The sequence below is a fragment of the Strigops habroptila genome, chromosome 12 (genome assembly GCF_004027225.2).
Source record: "Strigops habroptila isolate Jane chromosome 12, bStrHab1.2.pri, whole genome shotgun sequence".
NCBI lineage: Eukaryota > Metazoa > Chordata > Aves > Psittaciformes > Psittacidae > Strigops > Strigops habroptila.
In genome coordinates, this window is record NC_044288.2 from 22,746,177 (window position 1) to 22,755,875 (window position 9,699).

Sequence of the window (9,699 nt, forward strand, 5' to 3'; positions counted from 1 at the left end):
GAGAAATCACTGCTGCATGTTGGCTGCTGGTTCTCCATTGCAACCTGCTGTTCCTGGGACCCAGCACCTACATCCCCTGGCCAGCACCCTGGTCCTGCAGAGGTGCTCACATCAGCCAGCATACAGAGAAGCCCCATTTGCCCTGCTGAGTATGAGTGACTCCAGAGTCTGTGGAAAACTTTCCTCTTTTTATATATATACTATACACATATATATACACATTCTGGTCTCTATATATACCAGACCTCTCCTGCAGTCCCGTGTCCAGCTCCGGGGGCAATAACACAAGAGGGACGTGGAGCTGTTGGAGTGAGTCCAGAGGAGGCCACAGAGCTGCTGCGAGGGCTGGAGCAGCTCTGCTCTGGAGCCAGGCTGAGAGAGCTGGGCTGGGGCAGCCTGGAGAAGAGAAGGCTCCTGAAGGGGACACCTTAGAGCAGCTCCAGTGCCTAAAGGGACTACAAGAAACCTGGAGAGGGGCTTTGGCCAAGGGCCTGTAGGGACAGGACAAGGGGAATGGCTTTAACCTGCCAGAGGGGAGATTGAGATGAGCTCTGAGGCAGAAGCTCTTCCCTGTGAGGGTGCTGAAGCGCTGGCACAGGGTGCCCAGAGAAGCTGTGGCTGCCCCAGCCCTGGTAGTGTTCAAGGCCAGGTTGGACACAGGGGCTTGGAGCAACCTGCTCTAGTGGAAGGTGTCCCTGCCCGTGGCAGGGGGTTGGAATTGGATGAGCTTCAACCCAAACCAGTCTAGGATTCTATTTAACTGAAAATGTGAAGGAAAAATACTGTTTCCTATTAATCATGTCATGTGATATTGGCGCAGCAGCCCCAGCCAGCTTGCCATGCCTGCCTGGATGCTGAAGGGGCAGGGACCCAAGGGAGCAGCACTGTTGCTACAGCTCTGAAGTTTTTCTCTTCCCTATTTTCGTTTGACTTTCTTCTCTTTCCACTCTTTCCTCTTTTATAATTCTAGCTGTGCTTTCTTGTTGCCACTGCCCTGCCCCTGGGAGCTTACCCCAAGTGAGGAGACAGAGCCATCAGCAGCATTTTGCACAGAAATATCTTCCACATCTCCTTAGTTTATGACCTGGAGGAACAATTAAAGTCGGGTTTGAATCCCCCTCTTCATCCTTAGAGAAACCACCCTCCTTCCCTTTGCGAGCAGGGTGGGAATAGCTCAGATAATTCAATGTTTTGCATTGATGGATTTTGGTGAGCTCTTCCCAGGAAGATCCACATTTTATTTTCTTTTTTAGGATATGGTTACCAGGGTTGAATTTCTCTGCACTACCCCATCCCTGTCCTGTCTCATGCACAGAGCACAAAGCCAGCACGGGCTCGCTGGTGGAAAGCTCCTGGAGGAGTGCAAGGTATGGCTCAACCCCAGCTTAATTGGTCTTGAGAACATAAATACTCCCAGAGGAGGGAATTACGGCCATGAAGGTCCTGTAGCTCTTGAGATTCACCTAGGTTTTATCTCAGCTCCAACTTAGTGGGAAGAGTCAGCTGCCATTCTCATTAGAAAGATGCTTCTCTGAAGGGCACCTCGCAGGGAGGCGGTGGAAACCCTGGAGCTGCTGAAATGGAGGGGGAGCTCCCTTTGGCAGTGCCTATGCCCAGGGCTGAGTTTTCATTAATATCTTAGAGACTGGTTTGTAGGCAGGAGCACTGATAAAAACAGGATGTTTTGCCAATCTGATCCCATACCGAGAGCCACGAGATCAGTGGAGGGTTGTGAAGAATAGCGCTGAAATCTCAGGGCAGGCCAGGAGCCAAATCCAATGGTGGATTTGTGGCAAGTCACATTTTAAGTCATCTTTTCCCCAAAAGCCTTTTCTAGCTTTCATGCTCATTAAACCAAAGGAGAGGACCTCTACAGCTGACCAGAACTAACCCGTCAGTTCTCAACTTCCAGCTGGCACATGCTTACAACAAGATGCTGGGGAGTTATTAGCAAAAGTGAGTAGTTTGGAACAGGGCATAAACTTAAGAAACTTCAGTCCTTGTTGGCTGATCACAGGGAAAAAGAAGAGAAAGAACCTGGTGCCTTGAATTATTTGTGATGAGTTAATTATGCTGGAAAAGGATGATGGAGGATAGGAACAGCAGTCAAATTTTTTTGCCTTTTTCCACCTACACAGTTTTCTTAGATCCACTCAAAATTAATGTGGTGTTCAAAACCAAACCCTCACAAGTGCCGGCTGCCTCTGAGCCTAAACAGGTTTTGATTTACTACCCTGTCCAGTAGTACTGTGCCTTATTTTTTTGCATTTCTCCAAGATGCAAACTAGGTGGGAATTGAAAGACTTTGATAGTCCAAGGTCCTGCTACTGCAGGGGAGGTGACCGCCCTCCCCAGATGATCCTGACCACTCCAAGATGGGACAGAGCTTTCGCCGTGTAAGACCAGTCTAGAAATAATGGTGTCATATGAAACCAGAAAGCAAAATGCAAGGGAGGTGGTGGGAGAGGAAGATGAGGCACAAAGACTATGAGCACAAAGACTATGAGCTAAGAGCTCCTGAGGATGTTTGGGGTTGTGAGACGTGACGTCAGGAAGGAGCATCTCCCATCAGGGTTGAGCCGAAGCTCCCTGAAGCCCTAAGGATGTTTGTCCATGCTCAGCGCCCTGGGACAGGCACTGGAGGAATCTCTTCCTAGGTACTTGCTGGATTTACACAGCTCTAAGAACTGCAGATCTCACGGGAAAGCTGCTTTCCCATGAGACTTCCCACTGAATCTTGCACATCCCAGGGGGCTGCAGAGCACCCACCAAGCTCTGGTGTGTGTAGGCTAAACTAAATCCAGAAGCACACAAGGTATTCCCCACAGGGGGTGCATTACTCTTGTGCACGCAGCAGCTCCTGTTTAAGCAGAGATGAAAACCCTCCTGGGGTCAGCACACCTTTAATTAATGGCAATTCTGCAGAAAATACCACGTGTCCAGAATGACCCTGTGAAGAACTGAGACATGCTCCCTCACTCTGGCTTTTTAATCACATGCATCAGGATTTATTGAGACATCCAGGCTGTATTTCCTGAGCTTTAGGAGGCTCTTTCTATTACAAATCCATGGATTTTTATGCGTTGGGTAATGGATTTCTGATGGAATTTTGGAACTGGAAAGAAGCCACCAGCGGGGACTCTTCAGGGCATTGCTCTTGGCACCTAAAGAAGAAAAAAAAAATGGAGAGGGAAAAACTTAATGAAAATATATATTTGTATAAACAATCAACGAAGATCGTGTTTGTGTGTTAAACAACCACCTTGAAATTGGTCTGTCTCAAAGGACTGAGCAATTGCAGACTACCTTAGCATGAATGATTTATGACATTCATGAACTTGGCAACTGCATCAGTTTTCCTAAACCTGGCAGCAAACACCACCTGCATATTAAGTGAAGATTTATGATTTATAAAACTCACCTCATTATGCAGAGGAACATGAATTGTCTTATGTGTGCAGTCTATAACTCCTGGGACAGATGAAAAGGCAGCTATGACACACAATTTATGTGTTCTTGCTGCTGAAGTTGGTGAGGGAAAAATAGGGAGAATAACTAGGTCTTTGAGTTGGGTATCTTCAAAACTGTCCACGTCCCTCTCCCCCTCAGAATGATGCTGTGGCTAAAATTGCCTGCTCTTTGGAAGGAAGAGAGGGGGAAAAAAAGCCTTGCAAAGATGAATTATGGAGGTCATCTGAATTAATGTGCTAAACGATGCCCTCCCTCCAAAAAACACGGGGATAGGAAGCATCTGAGATGCCTCCACGGAAAAAACACGCTCGGTGTTGAGCTCATTGCTCGTATTTTTCCCCACCTTGTCCTTTTCTGATCTTTCTCACTCAAGGACACAAGTTCCTGGCTTCAAGGAGTGGAGAGTTTTGGTCTCGAAGAGGCCAAAATGTGGCATGAGGATAGTGGGGAGCTCACGTAACCCAGAAAGGACCAAAGCAGAAAGCACATGAGCCCAGGGTACAGCTGGTTGGGGTCAGGATAGCATGTGAAGGGCTTGAAAACAGGCAGGGCTGAGGGACTGAAAAACAACTGCCATGATCCATGGAAAAAATGCCCCGGGGCAGAATTTACCACTGATCTACCATGTGAGGATGAGTGAGCTGTGGTTTGTGTTTCCTCATTTGCTTACAAAATAAGTGCCCAGGGAGCAGATGCTGGTACAGTTTGATAGGTAGTGCTGTCAGGGGGCTGCTGGAGGGCCCTGGGGCACTCTGACTATTGCTGAGAGCAGGAGAAATGCCAGCCCAGGGCTTCTCCTGCATGCCCAGCGCACTGGAGGACACAGACATCCCCTCCTTCGCTGCCCTGGTTTGGGCAGGGTTCTCACAGCCTGGACGGGGTGTCTGTGCTGTCCCCACACCCCAGGGATGTGTGTCTGTGGAGCAGCCGCTGCAGCAGGGCTGGGACCCCTGTGGGGACAGCAGCACAGAGACATCGCTGCTGGGGCCAGGGTGTGATGTCCACTTGCCCCACCAACCTCAGGCAGCTCCTGGATCTGGCTGCTGGCTTACAGGCAGGACATGGGGGTGCAACAGGGGCATGGAGCTCCCTCCACACCTCCTGCTGTGCGGTAGGACAGCCACGTGTGGGTACATTTGATCCTATCCTGTGTCCTTGACAGAACCATCTCCTTCTGAAGGAAGGGATGTGACCTGTGAGCAGCAGTTTGGAGCAGTTGTCTGAGCTGGCCCTTCAGCCGGGCAGCATGTTGCTAATTACACCCAGGGGGTTTGGCTTCTCCCGCAGGAGAAAAACATGTGCAAAGACTTTGGGTTTGTAATTGGCGGCAGTGCTATTTAAATCAATTTAAGCTGCCCCCATGCCCAGCCTGGCTGCTTGTGCCCAGCCTGTGCTGCAGTTGTCTGTGCAGGGAATTGGCTTGGAGAAGTGAGCTGGGGAATGCCAGCCTGGCAAAAGGCAAAGGGGCAGAGACACCTCAGCAGCCTGGGTCCTCTCAGGAAAGTGGGGCTGTGGGAGCTCCTGGGGATCAAGACATGGAGGTCTGAGATGTGTCCTCCTTCAGCAAAGAAGGGGTTGGCTTGTGCCCATGTACGCTGGCATGATGAGGAGGCCGGGCTGAGCAGTAGCAGAGGCACTGAGGCTTGAGGCAGTGAGGATGTATTCTCCTGCTGCTGCTGCTTGGGGGGGGGGATGCAATTTGCTGTTTATTTTCTGCAGTAAAAACCTGCACTGAAGCTCTTCAAAATATATGTTGGTGCTACTGGCAAGGAGGGAGTCAGGAATGTGAATGATTTTATGTTTTTCTCCCTCATTGTCTTATTACCAAGGTAGCACAGAAGGAGTATTTCTTCTTTCTAAGTGTAAATCAGGAATTTTTCTCTTCCAAATGTTGCCCTTTTGTTTCATGCTTGTCTTGTGAGGCTGATTTCAAAATGAAATTGTTGTAACTGTGTGTATTGAATAAACCGCAGGCTCTACCTGGTCCTGGTGTGTTGGTCCTGGTGTGTTGGCAGCAGCTGATCCAACAGGAGCTTCCTGGCACGGGCCCTGCCAGGCAGGGAAGTCTTTCTCTCCCGACTCTGTATTCAGTCGGCACAAAGCAAAGCAGGTTTGCACAGAGGAGCTGCACAAGGTTCACGGCATTGTAGCTTACAAAGGAGAGGACATGTACTGAGGAAATAACAAAGGAAATAGCAAGCATGTATCAGTGGAGTGATTTATATTGTTTTCAGAATAAAAAGCTGTATTCTTTCTCAAAAGACAAAGATGCTGCCTCAGGACTTCTGTGCTGGCTGGAGAGTTTTGCATCCTCTGAGCTGCATCGGGAATGGGAAGTGATGATTCTCAGCTGGGGGGTACGAATTCAGACAGCAGGTTAAACTAGCATGGGTAAGAGGACAGCAGGCAACAAGGAACTGGCTCAGAGGGGACAGTGTGGTAACACACCCTTGTGATGGCCTGGAGGAGGGAGTACAGAGCACTCCAAGTTCCTACTACTGTAAATTTGGTGACTCTGCAAATACCAGAGAGGGCACAAAGAGCCAGGGGAGGACAGGAGGCTGGTGGCAAGGGACAGACTCATGCCAGCAGAGGAATGTGTGTCGCAGGGGAGTGATCTTTCCGAAGCCATTAATAAGGGAGAAGTTAGGGAAGCAGAAACATTTGGGTCTCACGCTGGGATGATGGAGGATATGTGGGAGAGCAGATGAGCCTATTGCAAGACCCTGGGCCAGAGCAGAGGACTGGTGTGTGCTGGAAAACCCCACCATGAGCCAGAGGGAGAGGATGAATCCAGCCTTGCTCAGCAACGGGAAGACTTGTGCACATGAATGTACAATGTGAGCCCTTAACAGAGGGGTCTGCACAGGCTTCCCCTCTGAGCTGAGCCCTGTCAGCCTTCCCACCATGGCACAGCTTGGCTATGGGTGACCTTCAAACCAGGCTGTCCTCTCAGCAGGGCTGAAACCCTGCCACAGCATCCTTCCCCAGACAAGCCTCTTTGTACCTCAGCCACTTCAGATCAGGGTTTAAAGAATTCTGCAGAGTACAGCCTTTGGAAGTTTTCATTTGTAACGCACTAACTCCCCTCATTATTATAGTTCCTGAAGGCACCTCAGATCCCTATGACAGCAGCTGCAATCACGTAGGGGTGAGATGTGGTTTGCTGCTCCCTCTGGTTGCCTGCATCCTCAGCTGATTGACAGCTCTCTGCCACATGCATGCAGGAAGGTCTGCTGAGCTGCACACTTGCAGGCAGCCTTCACAACTGTCTTGGTGCTGGTTTGTTGTTTCTGTGTGGCTTTCTGATTTATCTTGTGATGCTCTACAGGCTGATGCTCCTTGTCAGCCCCATTGGAATCAGAGGGGTGAAACTAGGGAAGCCTGAAAGGATGCTGTGGGGTTGACCAGCTCTGTGTTGAATGCCCACCCTCACGTTCCTGCTGCAATCCCCTCGCAATGATTACCTAGAAAAGCATCTGGCTGGTGGTTCATTACAACGCTGTTGTATATGAACTATTAAATGCGGAAGTCAAACGCCTGGATCCCTTCCACCCCTGCAAAAGGGATGGCTCATTTTTGCCCTGCTGCCCTCTCCTCACGGCTCCTGTACACAGCAGCCCACCTTTCCCCCCACCAGCCCTTCCCTAAGCATTTGGCAATAACCCTGAATTCAAATAGGAGTTTCTCCTCCTGCGCACGGAGCGTGGTGGGACATGGTTTGTGACTCACGCTGACTCAGGGTGCAGGCTGATGCCACACTGTGTTTGATCCATCACTGCGTTTTCTATTAGGCTCCGTTTCAGTGAACAGGAAAGCAACTGAAGTACAGCTGTTTTGGCAGCTGCCTCGATGAGCCTTTTCACACCAGGCCACCTAAAGTCACACCATCAACACTCAGGGTGACTCCAATGCACTGAGGAGCCGGAAAGAAGGAGCTGCCCTGAAATCCCTGCCAGTGGGAAATACCAACGGTGGAGAACCTAACACAGAGCTCCCCACAGGCCTTGTCCTGCTGCTGTCAGCACTGGCAGATGCCTGAGATGTGCTGCTTCCACTGAAAACTGCGTATATCCTCCATTTACAGTGATATCCTTCTGAGACAGATGCCTACAGAGCTGACAAATGCAGCCAAGTGGCTTGAGGCTTGTAGGAAAGGAGTTACAGCCCCAGTGTGCTCCTACGGGAGTCAAGCTACTGCTCCATTGCTGATCCCTGTGGGAGCAGGGCAGGATATCCACGTGGAGCTGCGTTTGCAGCTGCCAAAGGGCTGCCCCACTGTGAGACCAGCCTCTCTGGTGCTTCAAAGCAGCTTCACGTCTGGCAACAACTAACAGGAAGGAAATTAATTGGGTCCCCACAGGGCAGCTCCTTCACACTGTTTCTGTGTCACTGTGCTGCGGGCAGCCAGTGCCCGGTTCTTGCTGCAGATTGTCCCAGAGGAAACCTATCGCCTTGCCCTGCCAGCCCAACAAAGTTCTTCCCCTTTCCCTAGGAAGGCTCAAGGGCAGGGAAGTGCAAGGGCAGAGGATGTAGAGCATCCTCTGGGTCACCCAAAGCCAGCAAGCTGGAAGCTCTGGATCTCTTGCAGGGGGCGGTCTGTTTGTCAACCTGCTGCCTGCACGCAAAGGGGTACAGCTGTGCATTTTGCCAGCGCTATTGGCTGTGTAGCACTATTTTGGGAGCAGAGGGGAAGACTTCTGAGAGATCAGTGTGTGTTGGAGGAGGGGGAGAGCAGAAGGTGCAAAGGACATTGCAAGTGGTGCAGCTGAGGGCAACAACCAAAGGCAATTTGAAGCCCAAAGCAGTGGCTCTCAGTGAGCAGAAGGCGAGTGTCTTGCACTTCAGGAGTGGAGACTGAACTTGGCCTTTCAAGGGGCATTTGGAGGGCTCTTGCTACCTGGAGTTTGCTATGCCTGGATGGCAGATACACAGGCACTAACACCCAGAGTCAGCCAGACCCAGGGTGCTGCGTCCAAGGCCACCACAGGTCACACCTGTATTCTTACAGTACGCAGAGGAGGGATTTTGCGACCTTAGAGCAGGAGGATTTCCTCTGTCTCTCATTTTAACACCTCTGCAGAGACTCCTGAAGCATTTGCCCGTTGCTTTGTCAGTATCTGTCACTGCCCGGGGTGAAGGGCTGGTTTGCTGCGGGAGGGGACAGCCCGCCTCTCTCGCCTCGGAGATGAAAGGAGGGCAGGGAGGAGTGATGCAGACAGAGCCCCCAGAGCCGCTTCTGAGCGCGTTAGTGTTTTAATTGCAGCCTTGCCAATAGTTGGGAGTTGTCAGCGATGTGAATTAAGCTGTCATTCTCCCGGGCTCACGACTCACAGGAGCAGCCTGAAAGCAGCGCAACCACGGCTGGCTGCTGCCCCTTTCTGGTGATGGGAGAGGGTGACACTTGTACGTACCTCCTGCCCTGCTGGATTTGAGGTGGCCCATCTCGGGACTCACTCTTTACATAAGCAAAGGTGCCTGAGGGATGACACTGAGACCCCCCCCTTCTCCCCAGTCCTGTGTCCAGCTCTGGGGCAGCAACACAAGAGGGACGTGGAGCTGTTGGAGTGAGTCCAGAGGAGGCCCCGGAGCTGCTGCGAGGGCTGGAGCAGCTCTGCTCTGGAGCCAGGCTGAGAGAGCTGGGCTGGGGCAGCCTGGAGAAGAGAAGGCTCCTGAAGGGGACACCTTAGAGCAGCTCCAGGAAACCTGGAGAGGGGCTTTGGACAAGGGCCTGTAGGGACAGGACAAGGGGAATGGCTTTAACCTGCCAGAGGGGAGATTGAGATGAGCTCTGAGGCAGAAGCTCTTCCCTGTGAGGGTGCTGAGGCACTGGCACAGGGTGCCCAGAGAAGCTGTGGCTGCCCCATCCCTGGCAGTGTTCAAGGCCAGGTTGGACACAGGGGCTTGGAGCAACCTGCTCTAGTGGAAGGTGTCCTGCCTGTGGCAGGGGGTTGAAACTGGATGAGCTTTAAGGTCCTTTCCAACACAAACCATTTCAGGATTCTATGAGGCCAGGCTTTTGGGAGCCATGTGGTAACAATGTGACCTACATGGTTCTGCTGCGTGTACACTACTCCTGGCTCAGTTACGTGGCTGGCCCTTACTGTGCCCCAGCGACGCCGGTAGGAAACAGGCCCGCCCTGCAGCAACCAGCACACGGAGCCATCCCGTACCCCGCCTCTCCCATCCCCAAGCCTCGGGCACACCCCGGACCCGCAGTGCCGGCAG